Source organism: Adiantum capillus-veneris, chromosome 1 (assembly GCF_014529385.1).
Source record: "Adiantum capillus-veneris isolate H3 chromosome 1, ASM1452938v2, whole genome shotgun sequence".
Classification (NCBI taxonomy): Eukaryota; Viridiplantae; Streptophyta; class Polypodiopsida; order Polypodiales; family Pteridaceae; genus Adiantum; species Adiantum capillus-veneris.
In genome coordinates, this window is record NC_140931.1 from 167776536 (window position 1) to 167798172 (window position 21637).

Consider the following 21637-nt stretch of genomic DNA (forward strand, 5'->3'; position numbering starts at 1 on the left):
GTAGGAAGAAGGTGTAGGTGGTGACCAACGAGGAAGGGGGAAAGCAGCCGAAGGCCAGAGAGTCCAGGGGAAGGGAAGGCGAGGGCCGCGAGAGAGGGGAAAACCAGCCGAAGGCTAGAGAGCACAGGCTGAAGATAGGAAATGTTTCCACCTATTTGAACAATGGCGCTGGGATGTGCATACAGCAGTCAAGCTGGATTGGTTAGCTTGCTGAATCGTGGAGTACGTTGCCTGTCGGGTCGAGTTCGAAATCTGAATCTAAGTTTTTGAAGGATAGCAAATATCAAGGTCTGACGACTCTGGCCTATGCCTCAGGAGGAATCTTCAGAAGTAATGAATAAATAGCGAGTCCTACCAGTATGTAGCTCCCTCACCGGAGAAAACTAAGTGAAGTGAGTTAGAGGGTAAGAGAAAACAAGAACCTAAAAGAGAAAAGCACGGAGGGAGGGAGAGAGAGAGAGAGAGCTTGTGCTTTGTTTTTCACAAATCCTATTACCTTAAGTTGACATGTTCTTATGTTTACACCACCATGATCTTCATGTCCCAATTTTGATATGTCTAAATATGTCATTAGCTTTTAGATTGTATTAATTTTTCGATTCTTTATTGTGAGCAGTCTTGTCATTTGTGTAAGTATGGTTGTGTCATTTGAAGATTCATCAAGAGTATATATCTCTCGAGAAGAAAATGGAGAGAGAGAGAGAGAGAGAGAGAGAGAGAGAGAGAGAGAGAGAGAGAGAGAGAACTTGATACCTTTCACCAAAGCAAGTTTTCTTGTTTCTTGATTGGTAACGTCTCAAGTGTATTTTGATCGTGATACGTCAATTTTGAGTCGTTTACCTCACAAAAGAACCATAAGAAGGGTTAAATTTTATATAAAGTGATGATATGAATCATTTGAAATATGTTCACTTTTAGATGTTGTTTCTTTTTTATGTTTGAAACATGCAAGTCTCCTTGCATAGGGGAATTTTCACAATTCTCCCCAATTTTTATAATACGAGAGATTGTGCCATTCCCATGGCAGCGTGCAATTTTCAGTACGTTCATTTCACTGCGTAGTAATGAGTATAGAATTCAAAGTATTTTACATACCCTTTTGGTTCAAAATTCATTTTTTGATTACTGTAACGAACACAGTGATGTTGGCTAAATCTTATTGAATGAGTTTGTCGACATGATGCTTGTCTGCTCCTATTGGTATATCTTGCAATCTCATTGTGTATTCTCATTCGTTGAAGACGTTGTGTAAGACCACATAATTTCAAAGAGCTAACCGAACTGGAGAAAGTGTTTAGAGAGACACGTTCCCTTAACAATGCAAGAGACTTTATCTGAAGAGAAATCCTCACCTCACTTATTGATTTAAAATGTCTCCCATGGAAAGGATAGTCAGGAAATCTTCATCTCAGTGGTGATATACCGTTCACATAAATTTTGTGGCATCATTTGAGGAAGCTTTGGGTGGAGTCTTCGCACCTATTATCCACAAATTAATCAAGAACCATTGCAAGAACACAATCCATCCCTAAAATGGTGGACCTTGTAGGAATTCGATATTATGATTTCCACCTTGGAAATGAACTTTGCTTATGTATGGCAATTAGGACATGCCTCAAGTTTTTGCATGCCCGGATGGTTGTGCCTTGAGGAGTGCTTATGAGTCCAAAGGCTATGGCTAGTTTCTTTGAATGCCCACAACTATAATCTCCTTTGCCTTTAGCAACTATGGTACTGGAACGTTGATACTCAGTCCCTCTCTTGGCTGCATTTAGGGATTTAAGTTTAGCTTAGACATCATCTGGTCGTGGATGTCTGTCATCTCCAATGAGGAAGGAATGTACCTAGTTCTCAACAACCTTGTCATGTCTTGTATTCTTGATGCATCCTTTTCCATACTTGCACTGGCATAGATGCAGCAGTTGCACAACCGCTTTTATCAAGCACCCAATCGAAACAGCGTTCTCCTAATGTCACATCGTTATGTATATTACAAGAGCCAAGAAAGGAGGTTCATCCAATAATATCCATAAAAATAGTATACTTTCAATTAGATCCTCTACCTCCTTTAAAAGTACTGCTCTACCAAGGAAATTCACCATAGAATTATGCTGCTCTAGGGTAGGTTCTAAGTTATGGTCATGCCGTATGGACTTGAAATGTCAGCATGCCTCCTCAACCTCGCTTGCATGACTGCAAGCGGAGAAACCTCTAGTGGAAGTCACATCATTTGGCTTGAGCTCTGAATCTAGCATGCTCTGAAAATAACAAGAAGCTAAGGAGAAGTTGCTCTATTGAGCATAGCCAGCAATTGGCGCACTCCAAGTAACAACATTTCTTACTAACAACCATTGCAATAACATGTGAGCATCCTCTAGACTCTCACAACTTGCGTACATATTTATAAGTGTGTTCTCCATATGAAAATCTGATTCATTCGCATCGTTGATTACTTATGCATGAATAGATTCTCCGTGTTTTAAAGCAACAATGCTAGTACAAGCCTTTATTGAAGAAACGAATGTAGCCCTATCTGGCTCTATTCCTCTATGCACCATCCCTACAAACAGATGAAGAAACTCCTCACCCTATCTATTGTGTGCATAATCGGCAATCAAGGCACTCCATGACACACGATCTTTGCAAGGCAGTCTATCAAATACGGCACGAGCCTCCTCCATGTTGTCGCACTTGCCATGCATGTCAACAAGGGAGCTGCCAACAAATGGTTTGATATCTAGGCCCCTTCCAATAACTTGTTCATGTTCCCATTTTCCCTGGTGTTCAGTTGCAACTCTTGAGTATTCTTTGAGATGCACAATGAAGGTGAATTCGTTCAATTGACAACCCTCCCACTCCATTTGCTTTGCACAATGAAGTGCTTCCTCTACTTGACCACGATGTGTGCACCCTATGATTAGTGTAGTCTATGCTATAACATTTTTTTGTGGCAATATACTAAAGAGCACTTGGGCAACATCAAGATTTTGGGCCTTCAGATACATGTCAACCAGCGTACCGCCAACAAAACCATTTGACTCAAGTCCATTCATGACAATATGAGCATGCACCTGCATCACAATCTTTAAAGGAATTCCGATAGTATAGCATGCGTTAAGACATGTTAAATATAAAGAACCATCTACTACTAATCTTGAGTTGAGCATCTCATGATAAAGAGCAACAACTTGGTGCTTTTCGTCAAGCCTGGCATGGGTTGAAATAATGGCACCCTAGGTAGAAGCAATAGGTTTTCCTAAATTTTTTAAAATTTGATTAGCTTGGGCAAGATTCCCAAAGGATACATGCATATGAATCAAGGAATTTTCCAATGTAATATTTTTTGCGAGATCATTTTGTAATATGAACTTTTGGAGTGCTTCTCTAGATGAGTGGCTATGCTCATCTATACAGCTCTGAAGCTCATTAAGGAGCCATGGGTGATCCAAGCTATTATTAGGGTCAAGAAGGAGTGGAAACAACTCTCGACCACTTCCATTGGCTGGCACGGAACTACAAGGGAAGCATGCATCATTTCAACTACAACATTGCATGTCGATCTAGAGCAGACAAATCAATAAGCAAAAATGCATGTGATAAAACTGACCTTCTTGTGTAATTCATGCTCCTTGTCAATTACCTATGCATGAATTGATTCTCCGTGTTTTAAAGCAATGATGCTAGTAGAAGCCTTTATCAGAGAAATGAGTGTAACCCTTTCTTGCTCTATTCCTCTATGCACCACCCCTTCAAACAGCTAAAGAGCCTCCTCACCCTGTCTATTGTGTGCATAACCGGGAAGGCACCCCATGACACATGATCACCAAATGCAACCGCCTATGCATGCATCTTGAAGGCATGTGGCTCTACACAAGATGCTGATATCCTCACAAAAATTCACAATCACAGTATTAGTCAGAGGGTGTTGAAAAAAGCTGTTGTGCTTGGCACTGTCTTAGTCGATATGTATGCCAAATGTGGTGCACTTGAGAAAGCACAAAAAGTGCTTTAGGAGCTTCTTATCTGCAATGTCGCGCCTCTTGGAATGTATTGATTAAGGGATACGCGCGACAAGAGTAGGGCCAAAAAGCTCTAGGTTGTTTTGACTGGATGCATCTCTCCAAATTTAGTCTAAATGTATATGCTTGCACCTTGAAGCCTAGTGGCCTTATACAAGAGAAGCACTAGAGGCCTTTGAAAATAGATGTTGTGTTTGGCACTGTCTTGGTCGATATGTATCCCAAATGTGGTGTGCTTGAGAAAGTACAAAAAGTGCTTGAGGAGCTTCATGTTGCCTTGTGGAATGCATTGATAATTGGGGGATGTGCACAACAAGAGTAGGGCCACACAGCTCTAGGTTGTTTCCAGCAGATGCAAAGCATTGGAACGGATTGGTCGTGAGAAACACACAACAGTAGTAGGACTAGTTGCAGGATGTGTGCAACAAAAGAAGTGACAGAGGCTGTTGAAAAAAGATGTCGTGCTTGGCATTGTCTTGGTCGATATGTATGCCAAATTTGGTGTGCTTGAGAAAGCACAAAAAGTGTTTGAGGAGCTTCCTCTCCGGATTGTTTCCTCTTAGAATCAATGAATGCAATGAGTTCACACATCCTGCAATGATTTCACCCATTAGAGAGAGGCCTTCGCTTCGCATCTGGTAAAAACAACCTGCAACTTTCTTGCCATGGGTATATCTTGCAATAAGTCCGGTTTGAAAAGAAAAACCCATTGCCATTAACCCCTCATCATGGTCTGCTTGTCTATGCTTGACTTGTGTTCTGAATATTGCTTGGTCTTTGGATTTTGCTAATTGAAATTTGAGAAAATAAATTGTGTTTGATGATCTCATATAAGGCCACAAGCCTTCAAGTTGGAAGCATAGGTGATTGCAATTAGAGACATGCCTTCCCTTTGCATCTTGTAAAACAGCCTAGAGCTTTCTTGCCACAGCCAGATTGGTTATATTCTACAATCAGTTCGGTCAAATAAGTAAAACTCATTCCTTTTAACTCCCCATCATGATCTACTTGTCTATGCTTAACTTGTGTTCCAAATATTACTTGTTCCCTGGATTTTGTTAATTGAAAATTGATAAAATGAATTGTGTTTGAAGATCTCGTATAAGGCCACAAGCCTTTGAGGTGGAAGCATAGGTGAGTGCAACTAGGGACAAGCCTTCCTGTTGCATCTGGTTAAACATCCCAAAGTTTCCTTGCCATGACCAAGTTGACCATATCCTACAATCCACTCACTCTAAGAGATGACAGCCTAGAGAGGATCCCCATCAGAAGCTATTGTGATGGCACCACATTTTGCATATATATAGACCTAAGCACCACAATCAGTGCATTCCAAGAGACAACATTCCAAAGAGAAAGCTCCTCAAGCACTCTTTGTGCTTTCTCAAGCACACCACATTTGTCATACATATCGACCAAGGTAGTGCCAAACAGGACATCTTTTTTCAATAGCCTTTGATTAGCAATATAATTGTAGATTATCATATCGGCATCTTACATAGAGCCACACGCCTTCAAGATGCATGCATATAGGTGACTACATCTGGAGAGAGGCCCTTGGTTTGCATCTGCAGAAAATAGACTAGATCTTTTTGGCCTTGCCCCTTGGGGGGGGGGGGGGGATCTTGCAATCAGTGCATTCCAAAAGTCCACACTCTGGATAGGAAGCAATGATGCTGGTACAAGCATTTATTAGAGGAACAAATGTAACCCTATTCCTTTTTGAACCATCCGTTCAAACAAATGAAGAGGCTCTTCACCCTATCTATTGTGTGCATAACCAACAATCAAAGAACTCCATGACACACAATCTTTGTAAGGCGGTCTATCAAATACTACACGAGCCCCCTCCATGTTGCCACACTTGGCACACATGCTAACAAGGGAGATGCCAATAAATGCGTCAATATTTAGACCCCTTTCAATGACTTGGTCATGTACCCATTTGCCCTACTCTTCAGCTGCAATGTCAGAGCACGCTTTGACAAGCACAACAAAGGTGACTTCATTTGATTGACGAACCCCCAACTCCATTTGCTTTGCACAATGAAGTTCATCATTTTCTTGACCATGATGTGCATATAATGTGATCAATGAAGTCCATGTTACAACATTTCTGTGTGGAAATCTATTAAAGAGTACTTGGGCAACATCAAGCTTTTGAGCCTTTAGATACATGTCAACCAGAGTACCACAAAAAAAAACCATCTAACTCAAAACCATTCATGACAGTATGAGCATGCATCTGCATGCCAGTCTCTAAAGGGATTCCAGCAGTAGAGCGTGCTTTAAAACCTGCTACATATAAAGGACAATTTGTCAATACTCCTGAGTTGAGCATCTCATGATAAAGAGCAACAACTTGGTCCTTTTCACCAAGCCTAGCATGGGCCACACGCCTTTGAGGTGGAAGCATAGGTGATTGCGATTAGAGATAGGCAAAGCATAGGTGATTGCAATTAGAGACAGGCCTTTCCTTCACATTTGGTAAAAGTAGGCCATAGCTTCATTCCCATGACCAGGTTGACCATATCCTGCAATCCACTCACTCCAAGAGATGACAACCTAGAAAGGATTCCCATCAAAAACTTCTCTTGCTATCGTGACAGCACCACATTTGGCATGCATATATATTAAAGCACCGCCAAGCATGGAATCTTGCTATGATAGCCCTGGCTAGAAATCTCATCATGAATTAAGAAACCATACTGTTAGATAGGGGAACTAGAACCTAGGAGTCCACCTCCCAACCACCCACTATATAGCATGGCTCCTAGCCCTTTGCCCTAGTTGGACTCCCTTTCCACACTGCCTAGCTTGGCCTTGCCCTTGTTTAGTCTAGCCTTGCCGTTGTCCTGACATTACTCCCCCCTTAAAGAAGAGTTTTCTTCCTCAAAAACAAAAGTGGAAAACTTATTCTTAAGAACACTAATGTTTTCCCAAGAAGTGGCACCTTCCTCAGGTCGATCTTTCCACTTGATTAAGGCTTGTTGACGTACATGACGTATTCGTAACTCATGATAATCGAGAACACGTTCAGGTTCATGCGGTAAGGTAGGAGGTTCAACGAAATCAACCAAAATCTGTTGGTCAATGACATTGTCATCCCCATGTAATCGCTTACGTAAACGGCTTACATGAAACACCGGATGAATACGAGAATGTGTAGGTAGCAGTAATTTGTAGGCACGATCACCTACTCGCTTGAGTATTTTGACAGGCCCACAATATCGGGGAGATAATTTAGGTGTTGGCCCAGTTTTTAGACTTTTTGAATGTTTTGGCACACGTAAGAATACTTCCCCCCCTTCCTCGAAGGTAACTTGCCGACGTTTCTCATAAGCATACTTCTTATACCAATCCTGCGCTTGTCAGACATTCTGACGAGCGAGTTTCAGCATATCCATGTGGTCTTGGAGAAAATTCTTAACCTGTTGGAGCTTTTCGATTGCCAACCCCACCGTAACAAGTGACCTAGGTTGAAACCCATACATGAGCATGAAAGGACTAAATCCAGTCGTGACATGCTTAGAATTGTTGTAGGCAAACTCGAGAATAGGTAAGTATTCTTCCCAGTCTGACTGTTTTTTGCTGGCGTATGCTCTTATCATATCCTCTAGCACTTGATTAACTCGTTCATTCTGACCATCTATTTCTGGATGATCGGCTATACTGAGGTTGAGTTGTGTACCCAATCGTTTAAACACAACCCTCCAAAAGTGACTGTTAAACTTGGGATCACGATCACTGACAATGTTACTTGGCAAACCATACAACTTGTATAGATTGTCCACAAATAACTTGGCTAGTTCTGGTGTCTTAACCGTTGATTTGGTTGGAATGAACTTACATACTTTAGTCAACCGGTCTACTACCACCCATACCGAGTCATGACCTCGTACAATGGTTGGTAAACCCATAATAAAGTCTATAGAGATACTTTCCCATTTTCCATTGGGAATCTCCAAAGGATGTAAGAGTCCTCCTGCTTTCAGGCGCCCTGCTTTGTTAACTTGGCATTTTCGGCAATGCAGGACATAAGCTTGAACAAAGCCATGTATACCTGGCCAGTAAAATTGTCGTCGTACGAGAGCATACAAATGTTGCAGTGGCGGTTTCCTTGGTGAAGGTTCTTGTCGTCTTTCTATTGGTTGCCCTCATGGTCATTCCTTCTGTTGGCACTTTGAGAGCTTCTATCACTATCTCTTTTGCAAAGTCTGGCAACCCCCAAAAAAGACAAAAAGGACCCCCCAAATCTTGAGCATATAAGAAGCTTTAGCTTCTTATAGCTATGTATTTGGCTATTGTATAGGCTTGTACTTCTCACCTACATTGTAATAGAAGTCTTTTGTCAGATTCTTTATAGAGTCTCACATGTTTGGCTTTTGAATTTCTTCAATGTTGTGTAGTTAAAATGTGGGTGGTTGGCTCAAAATTCCAACCACGCACGAAGGGCTCAAAAATCTACTACTTGACGATGCATCTCCTTCCCAAAGGAGAACTCAAGTTTCAATGGTAGAGCCCCCACCGAAACAACAAGAAATAAATGACTCTCCTGCCACCTTGACGGAGATGGCTCCACGAAGACGACGGGCGAAATGCTCTCCAACACCCGCTAAACTGAGAAAACCATCGCACACTTCTCCTCACCATAATTCAAAGAGGGACGACAGAAAACAAGAGAAGAAAAAGGCTAGAAAGAGGTCACCCTCTTCTCAATCTTCTTCATCCTCTTCCTCTTATGAAGAAATTGATGGTGGAAACAAGGAGGAACAAGGGAAGAAAAAGGCGAGAAAGAGGTCACCCTCTTCTCCATCCTCCTCAAATTCTTCCTCTTTTGAAGAAAGTGATGGTGCAGCTTTCGAACCACCAAAAAGAAGAGGCCTTAGGAAATCCTATGCCACGTGGAAGAGGTCTTCCAAGCTCAAAAAGTTCAAAGAGGGAGGAAAGAATATCTCTTTCCTTACGTATGATGGCACCTTTGGTGCTACGGACAAAGTCTTGGCCTTCATCCAACAATTCAATGTGGCGTTTGGAGATGAGGGTTTCATGGAGTCCTCTAAGCTACACCATGTAGCTATGCATTTTCAAAGTCCACCAGACAATGGTGGTCTAGCCTACGGGCAAACAATAAAGCTCCACGAACATGGAAAGCTTTAAGAGCTTCCATCATGAAGCAATTTTTGGCTACTGATGCCAAAGACAAAGTACTCACTGGATGGAGAAGCTTGAAGCTCTCTCCCTACGAATCTATTGTTAAATATGTAGACAAGTTTTGAGACTTACATCTTAAAGCCACTGTCTTCGAAAAGATGGATTTTGGAGAGCAAAAACAACAATTTTGTACAGGTCTAACTGAAGATATAACAAAGTATGTTAACTCCCAAAGGCCACGCACCATATTTGCGGTCATACACCATACCATGGTGGCTTCACGAATCAATTTCCAACAAGGGGCTAAGAGAAATCTTAAGTCCACGGAGAACAAGGACCGTAATAACAAGCCCAAGGGGAAGGACAATGTCCAAAAGTCTCTCAAAGGCAACACCAACAGCAACAAAGCTAAGGAGAAGGGAGTTTATAAAGGCAGAAAGAAACTCTCTCCTGAAGAGCTTGAGCGTTATCGTAAAGATAATCGCTGTTTCAAGTGCGGGGAGCACATGCATGCTTATCGTGCTTGTCCCCACAAGAATACACGAAATGAGCCTCCTAGAGCTACCTTGGTCAAAATCCAAGAAGAGGATGCTCACCACGAAGGATCTCCTCTATGCTATGTTTGGGAAAAGGTAAGAGAACATGATGCTTTTATTCTCTTTGACCCTGGTTAGAAACTCACAATTTCATATCCATAGAATTGGCCACCAAGCTAGGCATCCAAGCCTATGAGATGGGAGATGTCCTACCCGCCGATGGTGCTTACAAGGGGGCAAGAAGACTCAGTCACTACCTTAATTGGGAAATTGAGGCTCCATGTCCAAAGCTATGTGGACAAGGAGGACTTCTTTATCTCTCCTCTTAAGCACGAGGATGTAATCCTAGGGGAACCGTGGTTTGATTGCATGGCTGCCAATGTTAAATTCCCTGAAAGGCAAATCTACTTTAGGTTCAGGGAAAAAGATGTGTACATAGATGCGAAGGAGTTGGGTAACACCATACCCATTGTACATGCTTTCAATAAGTCAATAAAGAGCTCTATTTTTGTGTACATGAATTTTGTTAAGGATTCTCAAAATAAACCTAATGCTTTAGCAAAAGAAAATATAAACAATCACAAGGAATTAGAGTTATCCAATTTTCTCAAGAGATTTCAAGATGTTTTTATTGACGACATCCCTTGTGAACTACCTCCTAAACGAGGCGATGATGACCATGCAATTGAATTTCTTCCAAGAAGTTCACCTCCTAATAAACCTCCTTATAGAGTTTCTCAAGCTCAACAAGAGGAGATTATGCGGCAAGTGCATGAGTTAGTTGAGAAGGGCATGGTTAGGCCTAGCTCATCTCCATTTTGTTCACCCATGTTATTAGTGCAAAAGAAAGACGGCACATATCGTAGGTGTGTCGACTATAGAGCACTAAATAGGATCGCTATCAAGAATAGGTTTCCCGTTCCACGGGTAGAAGACCTATTTGATAAGCTGCAAGGATCGACCTACTTCAATAGGATTGATCTGAAAAGTGGCTACCATCAAATAAGGATAGTTGATCAAGACATTGTAAAGACCGCATTGTGCACTAGCTTGACAGAGAAGCTATTCAGGCCTCACCAAACTTTTACTGGAGTGTTCTTTGATGATATAATCATCTACTCTAATTCACTAGACGAACACAAGCAACACCTCCAGGTAATATTTCAAGTCTTACAAGAGAATAAACTTTATATTAATCGAAAGAAAAGTGAGTTTTTCTTACAAGAGATTTAGTATTTAGGTCACATTATCTCTCAAGATGGCATCCAAATGGATCCATAAAAGCTAGAGGTAATAAAAGGATGGCCTAATCCAAGGAATCTACATGAACTAAGAAGATTTATAGGTATTGTTTCATACTATAGATGCTTCATAGGAAAGTTCTCACAAATCGCGGGACCATTACATGACCCAACAAAGAAAAACTTTAGGTATACATGGTCTGCCAAGGAGAACAATGCTTTTGAAAAGCTTAAAGAAAAGCTTATCTCTCAAATTGTGCTTTACATTGCCGGATCTCTCAAAGCCATTTGAGGTCGAATGTGACGCTTGTGGTGATTGCCTCGGGCACGCCATAGCCTATGAAATTCGAAGGCTCGACCCTGTTGAGCAAGGTCTAGGCATATACGAAAAGGAACTCCTCGCAGTTCTACATGCCTTAGACTCGTGGAAGCACTATTTATTGGGGACTCCTTTCATTCCGCAGACGACCACCAAAGCCTTAAGTACTCCATGACGCAGACCAAGCTCTCTGACAAACAAATGAGGTGGGCAAATTTCCTTTTGCAATTTCATTTTCATATTGCTCACATTGCTGGCAAGCATAATCAAGTAGCCGATGCACTCTCAAGATGACCGAGAGTACATGTGGTTTCCATAGCAACTCACAATGATCTATCTTCTATGATATATGAGTATGCTATTGATCCCGGATTTAGAGATGTGATTTCAGACCTAGCACTAGGGAAGAAAGAGGAGCCATTTACCTTACAAGATGGTTATCTTCTCTATGGCAATAGACTATGCGTTACTAACTCACTACGTGAGAAAGTAATGTATGAATCTCATGCTCCTCCTTATGCGGGGCATAGAGGGATTTAGTCTACCCTAAAAGGGATGGAAACATATTTCTATTGGCGTGACATGAAAGCAAACATACAAGAGTATGTCTCTAAATGTGTGGTATGCCAAAAGACAAAGCTTGATAGAAAGAAGCAACCTGGATTGCTTCAACCTTTGCCGATCCCTAATTCACCACGAGAGAGCATATACATGGATTTTATCTTTGGATTGCCTAAGTCTATCCATGGGAATACGCAAATATGGACAATAGTAGATAGGTTCAGCAAACAAGCTCATTTTATACCTGTCAAAAAGACTATCAAAGCCCATCGAATGGAAACCCTCTTCATATCACAAATCTTCAAGTACCATGGCTTGCCAATGTCCATAGTGTCGGATAGAGATCCTAGAATGACCAATAATTTTTGGAAGGGTCTCTTTGAGAATTTAGGGACAAGGCTAACTTTTCTTTGGCATATCACCCTCAAACGGATGGCCAAAGTGAAATAGCTAACCTAACAATTCTTGATCTACTAAAAGCCTATGTAACGGAAGTAGCAAAGGTCCCAATGGGCGAAGTACTTATCGTTAGTGGAGTATGACCACAATAACACTATACATACCTCCACCAAAAAAGCACGTTTTGAGGTGATTGATGGAAGATCCAAAAGTCCCATGCTACTTAAGGTACATGGGAAGATCTTTGCTAGCCGAGACCTAAAAGAATCTTTCCAAAAGATTAAGGATGCTATCTCTATCTCACAAAGAAGGCAAAAGGCTGCCGCTGATAAGCACAGAAGAGCCCAAACCTTTAAACAAAATGATTGGGTCTTACTAAATTTCCCAAGGCTCGATTAAGGCACACAACGGAGAAGAATCCTACGGGACACCAAAAGTATTATGCTAAGTTAGCAAAAAGGTACTATGGTCCCTTCTAGATTCTTAGACCAATTAATGAGATGGCCTATCAGCTCAAGTTGCCCAGTCATTGGCTCATACACAATGCTTTCCATGTGAGCCTACTATGTAAGGAGAGCCACCTCAAGAACCAACTAATGAAGACCCACCGGAGATCAAGGACCAAATCCTATTGGATGGCCATAGACGTGGAACAATGAGAATTAGGCTAGAGTAAAGTTAGTTTAATTCATTTAAAAACACTTGGTAAAAGAACCAATAGAAATTAAGCTCTCTAGTACACTATTGGACAGTCTCCCAAGGGGTCCAATGAGCATTCAACAGCCCAATGGCTTGCCTGATTCCTATTGGCTAGAAGACTAAGGGATCCAATGAGAGATTAATTGAATTATTTAAATACCTAAAGCTCTCACAAAAGGGGAAAGGCGGACACATGTCACAAGGCTATCACTTATGCTTCTTAATTGTCATTGGCTAAGCTTTGCAGGGGCCAATAGGATGCCAGCATGAGCATTTAGCAAGAGGGGTCAACCAAGAGAGAGAGGGGGCTGATTTTTTCAAGGCATTATCACTTACACACTCAGACAAGCTCATGTGTGAAGAAAAGAAGACTATCTCGTTCTCAAGCTTTAATGGAAAGCTCATCATCTACTCCAAGCTTGTGAGAAGAGAGCCTACACCCACAACTCTTGGCTTTGTGATGCAAATCCAACCAAGAGCCAAGCTCCAATGCATGCTCGTTTCCTCTACCATACTAATTACTAAGCTATGCTAAGCTATTAAGAGTGATTATGTGAGGAGACATACTTCTTTCTCGTAAGAATACGCCTTCTTCCTCTCAATCTACTCTCATACCCCGCTAGCTCTCACCATCTTCAAAGGTGTGTGAGGTCTTGGGTCCGAGACCGTGTGGGAATTGATGTTCTGTTTTACAAGTGTGAGCTTGGTGCTTGAAGCTTCCATCTTCATTGCACCAGCAAGTTATTGAAGGACCACAAAGTATTGACCCAAAGGAATCTAGAGCCATCACCTAGGCAAATCCAGATTACAGACACAGTGTTCCCTACGCAACAACAACCTCACAAAGTCCATAGACCCCTAGCCATACCTAGTGTCATCCAAGAAGAAAGTGAGTCATGGGAAAGTGGGCGTACTCACTTCTTATTGGAGAGAATGTTTACAGAGGGACTACCTGACCCTATCAAAGAAATGGAGATCCGTTCTTCCCCACATCAAGAGATTGAAGCCCAAAAGGTGCTGTTAAATATTGCCAAATTGATGGATTTTATGGCTTCAAAAGTTAGAACCACCATCATGTCCATGGAGACCCTGAGCTATTCTTAGCTCTTCAAGCTTTCCTCAATGAAGAACTGAAAGTCGGGCTACCACAATTTGCACAAATGGATGGAGCTAGGGAGGTACCAATAGAGGAGGAACATTTAGATCCACAACCCAAACTAGATGAGAACTCTGTTGTTGAAATACCAGTTAACAAGTTGGGACAATATTTTGAAGGCGATCAATCCAATGCGACCATACCAATCATTACCAAGGGATTAACTGTGAAGGGAATCCTTGATGGTGGCGCTGGGGTTAGTATTGTGACTAAAAATTGCTGGGAAACTATGGGAAGACCTCAGCTTGGGACCACAAACATAGTGGTAAAGATGGCCAATGCGACTATTGTTAAGCCTATTGGGATGCTAGAAGATCTCAAGATCAAGGTCTTTGGATGCAAAACAAGGAATACCTTCATTGTTATGGATTTCTCCAAGCACGCTATGTCATTTGAGATGATCTTAGGTCGCCCTTTCATGAGGGAAGAAAAAATGGTGCATGACTTGTCTAAAAACCATGTCTACTTGAAGTTCCAAGACTTTGTTATTCGAGTGGATCTTGTAACTGGTCGAGCACTTCCTCTAGGAAACAGATTTATAATTGATCATAGATTTAACACCATAGTTCACTCGGCCCCATTGCAGTATTGTTACACGTGTAAAGTGGACACTGATGTTGGGGAAGATTCTCCTTATATGGATGTTCTACCTGGGATGATTGATCTAGCAGCAACCATAGACACTTGGAAAAATAAGGGGACAACCTACGTAACACCTGAGGGGGATGAAATGCCACCATTCATACCTTTAAATATGATAGAAGCAATGCATACAGCTTCTAAGGACCTACAAGGTGAAGGCTTGATTGACATTGGAACCAGTAGCGTCTCACAAGACTATAGCCTACATGATTCGGAGTCAGAATTATCAATTGAAACTGACTCAGAGGACAAAGAATCTGAGTTAAATCTTAATACAAATGTGGGGACAAACCACTCAAGACACGGTGGTACCCAAGATGACAATCTATCCAGGAGAGCAGAAGACACAAGTAGCGATTCATTCATCTAGTGACTCTTCACTAGAGATCGGCCGTAATCGAAAAATTAGACAAGAAGAGTAAGAGATATAAGAGGTGATGAGCAAATGTGTGTGCTGGAATAAATGAAAAGAAATCTACCACAGAATGGCTTAATTATATAGGGGCATGTGATGCTCATCGGAAGTTGGTAGATAACTGGGGTGAATATCTGCGTTATGTGGTGTAGTTCACAACCCATTGACATCACACAGCTAGAGGCTATAGAGAATCCAAAGTTTAGCCGTATCATAAGGAGACAACAAAATTGAGAGTTAGCTCAACAACAAAAGGAAGCGGAAGAGAAATCACAGTCCATAGAACAACAAGACCCCATAGACTTACACCCTGCACCTAAACATTTCAAATCCTACACCACAGAGGAATGTAAGGTTGTGTATACAAAGTCACAGAGGACACCTATCGATGGAAGTAATGGAGTCTATGATGGTCCAGTGATAGTTAAGGAAATAGAGCTAGTAGACCCTGGTGAGGAGTCCAAACTTGTTTCCATTGCCCAAGATCTGACAGAGACTGAGGAGTATGTACTTAAAGAACTTATCAAGGAATTCAAGGATATATTTGCTTGGACATATCATGATATTAAAAGTGTTCCACCTTTCGTGATGCAATACACGATTCCCATGAATAGCATGGCTAAACCAGCTCAACAACGACCCTACCCAATGAATCCTAAGTATGCAAAGATTGTTCAAGAAGAGATTGAAAAGCTTGTCGAATAGGGATTCATATACCCTATTGAACACTTAGAATGGGTGTCTCCAATAGTGATTGTGCCAAAAAAGAATGGAAAACTCAGAGTGTGCGTGGATCTCAAGAAGGTCAATGCCGCCACTAGGAGGGACCATTAACCCTTGCCATATTCAGAACATGTGCTTGAAAGAGTTGCAGGAAAGGAAGCTTATAGCTTTTTAGATGGGTACTCTAAATACAATCAAATCACAATTGCACTAGAGAACCAAGTTAGAACGGCTTTTATAATCGAATTCGGAGTGTTCGCATTTCGTGTTATGACTTTTGGCTTAACCAATGCTTCTGCTACCTTCCAAAGATTAATAACCATTGCTTTAAGCATTGTTGTATCTAGTAAATAAGCCTTGTTCCATTTGAAGAATTACACGATGGTTGTTAATTCTTCTTGAGCTTGATTTACCATTCTGGTGAGACTTGGTAAAAGACATGTCATGGCGGATCATTTGTCTCGCATACCCAATGGTGAATCCCCTACTGGAGTCGATGATGAATTTCCCAATACTTCCCTATTCCTAGTCAAGACCATGCCTGAATGGAGTGAGAAGATTATGAACTTTTTAGTTAATGGTTTTCCACCCAAGGAGCTTCGTAAGGATATAGCTTGAAAACTGTTAAAAGAATGTGAACCTTATTCTCTAATTGCAAGAACTCTCTACAAGCTAGGGAAGGACAATATTCTTAGACGTTGTGCTCGTGAGGATGAGTATTTATACATACTGTAAGAAGCCCATATGGATATAGCCGTAGGACATTTCTCAAGGGAACTAACTGCTAGAAAGGTGTTGCAATCAGGCTACTGGTGGCCTACCTTATTCAAAGATGCATCACTTTTTTTTAAAAGGGTGTGATGAATGTCAACCTTACAAGATCACACAACAAAAGGATAAGATGACCTTACATCCTATCAAGGAGACTCAACCATTTGAAAAATGGGGTTTAGACTTTGTAGTCCCAATTAGTCCGACAGCTCGTAACACTCAATCTCCATATATTATTGTTGCCACTAACTATGTGACAAAGTGGACGGAAGCCAGGGTTACACGCAAGGTTGATGAAAGGTCAACTACCAAGTTTCTTTTTGAGAACATTATTACGCAATTTGGTTGTCCCTTTGAGATTGTGAGTGACAATGGTACTCATTTTATAAATGGAGTGATAAAGGAACTCACACAAACTTCATGATAGGCCACCATAAGTCCACACCTTATTATTTACAAGCAAATGGCCAAGCTAAGAGCACTAACAAGACCTTAATTTCTATCTTGACCAAAACAGTGGAAGCTCATCGCACAGATTTGGATTTGAAGCTGACATCAACTCTATGGGCTTATCGTACTTTTTACAAAGTGGCTATTAATTGTACACCATTCAAAATGGTATATGGCCAAGAAGCAGTTATGTCATGGGAGTTTGTAATTCCTAGTTTGCGTGTAGCTTCACAAGAAGGTTGGGATGGTAACCCTTTAGTTGAGCATTTATATATCCTTGAAAGGTTAGATGAAGAAAGACAATTGGCTATGCAAAACGCACTTGTGGAAAAAGATAGAAGGAAGAAATGGTCTGATTGTCATCTAAAGAACAAAGATATCAATGTTGGTGATAAAGTCCTTATGTATGGAGTGCGTAACAAAAAAAAAAGTTGAAATATGTGAAAAAAGGACCATATAGAGTATGTGAAATCACCCCACAAGGTACTATTCGTGTGGAGACTCTTGATGGAGTTGAAACCATTGGATTCCTCAATGGGAGCAAATTTAAAAGATATTATGATCCTTTAAGCCAAGAGGAGCTACGTGCCATCCATAAAAAAAAAAGGCAACCAAGGCACAAACAAAATTGAAGAAGATACAAGCTCAAGTTGAGGCTAAGGAGCGACAACAACTCACAAGACACCAACGAGTGGCTAACCTTGGAGTTACACATGCATTCCACATTGAAACAAAGGATGGTTGGTTGGACTTTGACACACCTCTACGGTACCCTATTTAACTAAATAGGCCCTATGGGAAAGTGCTATATAATGCCTTGTTAGACACGGGTGCTAAATATAATATGTTTTCATATGGAGTGTGGTGTCATTTGGGAAAGCCGTTTCTATCTGAGAGTACTATCCAAGTCAAGGATGTCAACAAGAAAAAAAATTTATAATTTTTAAAATCTGGCAGACTTTTGTCAGTTATATGAAAACGGGGTTGTGGCTCAAGACTTTTTGGTCATGCCTACTGGAACTATGGAAAGCAGTATAAACCTAGGATGCACGTGGATGATAATAACCAAATGCATGATCAATTGGGGGACTGGGAGTGTCACAACATAGAAACCAACTCTTAGCCCTGCCACTCAAGCCATAATCCCTGAGCTATTACCTCTCGAGGATATAAAACCCAATACAATGTATGTCTAGGAGGTTGAACCATATGTCCCTATAGCCCAACTCCCCAGAGCTTCAACTTCTGTAGTTGAAACAAAGCTTGAGACACACAAGAACCATCCTAATATAGCAAAGAAAACATACAAGTGGGTCCCTAAAGCTTCTTTAGCGACCATGGCTAATGCTGGAAAACGGGAGCCTTGTAAGAAACGCCCCACTTGCTCCCAAAAATGTAAGAAAACATTGCGTTGGATTCCTAAACGACTATTGGAAGCCCAAGGCTACTATCAAGGAAATGATCAAATCTAGGTGCCAAAACATAAGTTGTGTTCTTACATGTCACCTGACCCATGTGAGTCAAATCCTGTGACGATTAAGCCAATTGAAGATCGTGGGACAAGAAAGATCACAGAACACTATAAACCTGATCCAGAGCTAGTTTGGGTACCCAAGCGAGAAAGGCTTGTTTCGCTCAGCTCAACCATAGAAAAAACAAATGAAGCTTCTTGCTCTTCATGTAGTTCATATACGGAAATAGAAGCTTCGACCCAAACTCCACGTACCATTGTACATATCCATACAAACAAGAAAGAGTTTGCACCTCCCATTGTAAGTCCACCACCTACAACAACATTGCAAATAAATTCATGGGAGAGTACCTTACCACCCTTGCAACTAGATGAAATGCCTAGGGAGGTCAAAAACTATTGGTCAAAGTCTTCACCCATAACAACTTGGAACAATTGGTTTCAAAAGGTGACGACATCATTCCAAAAGGTATGATCTACCCAAGGAAGGGGAGAGTGTTTGCTGACATCCATCATTCAATTGCTCCCCTCTTAACCTTCCTCCTTGACCTCTCAATCTCCCAATCTTAGGGAATGTATATATAAAGTCTTATACTCACAAAAACAGAAATAAAAAAGTAAACGAGCAAGAGCCACCAAACAATAATCTGGAAACTTACAAGTTCTATATATGACACAAAATAATAAAAACACATTATCCACAAGGACACGACCTTTTGACACGACCCTTATAATATTTGCACTCTAACCATCATCTATTTGTGTGTACAGATATGGCTAGTACGCTAGAGTCATCCACTCCTACCTTGGGTGACAGGTACCCTCTTTACTTTTCACAAGTGTTTTACATAGTCTACGCTTGCCTGTGAATGGGATTTGGTAGGTACGCTAGTATGTGAGAGGAATTTTGAGGAATTAGAATGGATAATACGTCTCTTGACCACGAATGATCCATACTTAGTAGAGAGTGTTCTCCCATTGCACAAGCCTACCCTTTTGACCAAGATGACTATAGACGTCTAGTGACCTTCTTAGTAAACACTTGTGTCTCTAATGATGAAGAAGATTTACATGATTACACGGATGGCACCTATGGTCTCACGGATGATGACTGTTTTTCTCGACGATGATGAGGATAGGGGTTTAGCCTTAGGGTTACCTCCCCATATCTACACTATCATGTTTCCTTGACTCTCTAGGTGAGGGAAAATAATTAGGTTAGGGTTCCTTATGTTGTTTGATTGTGTTCAATAAAGGTTGGTTCCTCTTCCCGCTGATGTGCCTCCTAGAGGTATTCCTTGTGTTTTCTAGTGTGTAGCGGAACATGTTGTTGTTGTTAGGATTTGGAACTTCATGGAATCTTTCTCTCGTTCACTCTTCAAATCAAGCACGATCATCACTACGAACACTTGTTTCTTGACCATTAGCATTGCCCCTTGTCTTTGTTTTTGCATCCATGTTTGTCTGCTTTAATTGTGATTGATAGCACAATATTCATCACATTTTCTTGGATTAAACATTAGATCCTATTTTTTTTTTGGTCATAATCCCTTGTCTAGGTTAAAGAATCAAGCAGTCTGACTAAGCTAGTTTGACCAAGTTAGGCATTAGAGATCTTCTACTAATACCATGGGGAATGCCTTCCTAATAACCAATGGTTACTTTAGGCTCTTATTCCCATTTATGCAGCATTATATGCAATGTACTAGGGCTTTCTAGTGGGCTTAGTCCCTACTGACCTTTAGCTTAAGTATTATAAAGGGAGTTACTAGTGTGATGAGCCTGGGGAGGGTAACAGTGTTATATGACCCCCCAAAGTTACAAATATAAAATGCTAAAAACGAACAAACAAAAAAATCAAAAGTGCCACAATATAAAATCTTAAGCTGGAAGAGAAATCCTAGCTTGATTTGGTACTTCACTCACATGTATCGCCTATGGTACTAGAGCCCTAGAGGTTCCCATAGTGGGTGCTTTTTCTTGAAAAGCAAAAAACCCAAGGCATACAAAATAAGCACACACATCAAAATTGAATCAATGTGAAAAGACTTTGGGGGGTCAAAGAAAAGGGAATAAGTAAGGCGATGATTTCATGAGTAATTCTTTTTATCGTAGCTTAACTACAAGGTCTTCTAGGTATAGCCTCTAGTCAGCCCTCAGACATGAAATACTTGGCTCTCGCAATTAAACAGCTCAATTGACTATAGAGAATTGAGAATCTTTTTCATGGTAATAATAGTTGACCTCTAGTGCCTTTCTATCGTTAAATTAGCGACCCCTGACTTGTTTAGTTTTTGACCTTTACAACTGTTTATGTGTTTGATTATATTACAGTTTAATGTTTATTGCTGACAATGTTTAATATTCTGTTACCAATCAATTTGTGTGCCTACAACCACATATGCTTTTTAATTGTATATGAGAATGCAATTATTGTGTCAATTTTGGTTGATTTGTAGTGATTAAAGAAGGCTCAGGACATTCAATCTTAGACTCTCTTCCACCTCGATGAACGGGCTTCATCTCAATAGCTTCCGAGGACGGGGGGCATGTTAACCCTCACGGACACCCTATCACCTTCGACGGGCGCATATTATTTATTTGATTGAGTCATGGACCGGGCTTGTCGGTCCAATAGGTGTGTAGGTGATTGCCGATGAGAGACGCACCACTTATCTTATTTTTACTATAGTTTTGCATTGATCAGCCACTGTGGGCGCCATGTGTGAATGGGTCAAACTCTTATAAAAGGTCCATTTGACCTAAAAATTCTCATTCTTTGAAGTGTAAGCTAAGAAGTGCTCTTGCTCCATCTCTGTCTCCTTCTCCTTCGTGTGCTCATGTGTGTGTGTGTGTGTGTGTATGCTAGAGAGAGAGAGAGAGAGAGAGAGAGAGAGAGAGAGAGAGAGAGAGAGAGAGAGAGAGAGAGAGAGGGAGTGTGTGTAATCGAGCATTACGGCGGCATCGACGGCAGTGAGGCGGTTCAGCGCGTCATTTATGGTACCTCCTTCTTCTTTGCAACACAGGATCCTTCACGACGGAAGCATTGAGCAGTGAGTGACACACCATTGTTTCTTTGAG

General features: G+C 41.1%; 1 pseudogene; it reads right to left on the reverse strand.

Annotated features, from left to right (window-relative positions):
- Nucleotides 1–2737: 2737 nt before the first annotated feature.
- LOC147465981 (uncharacterized) overlaps nucleotides 2738–21637 on the reverse strand; it is a 55076-nt pseudogene continuing 36176 nt past the window's right edge.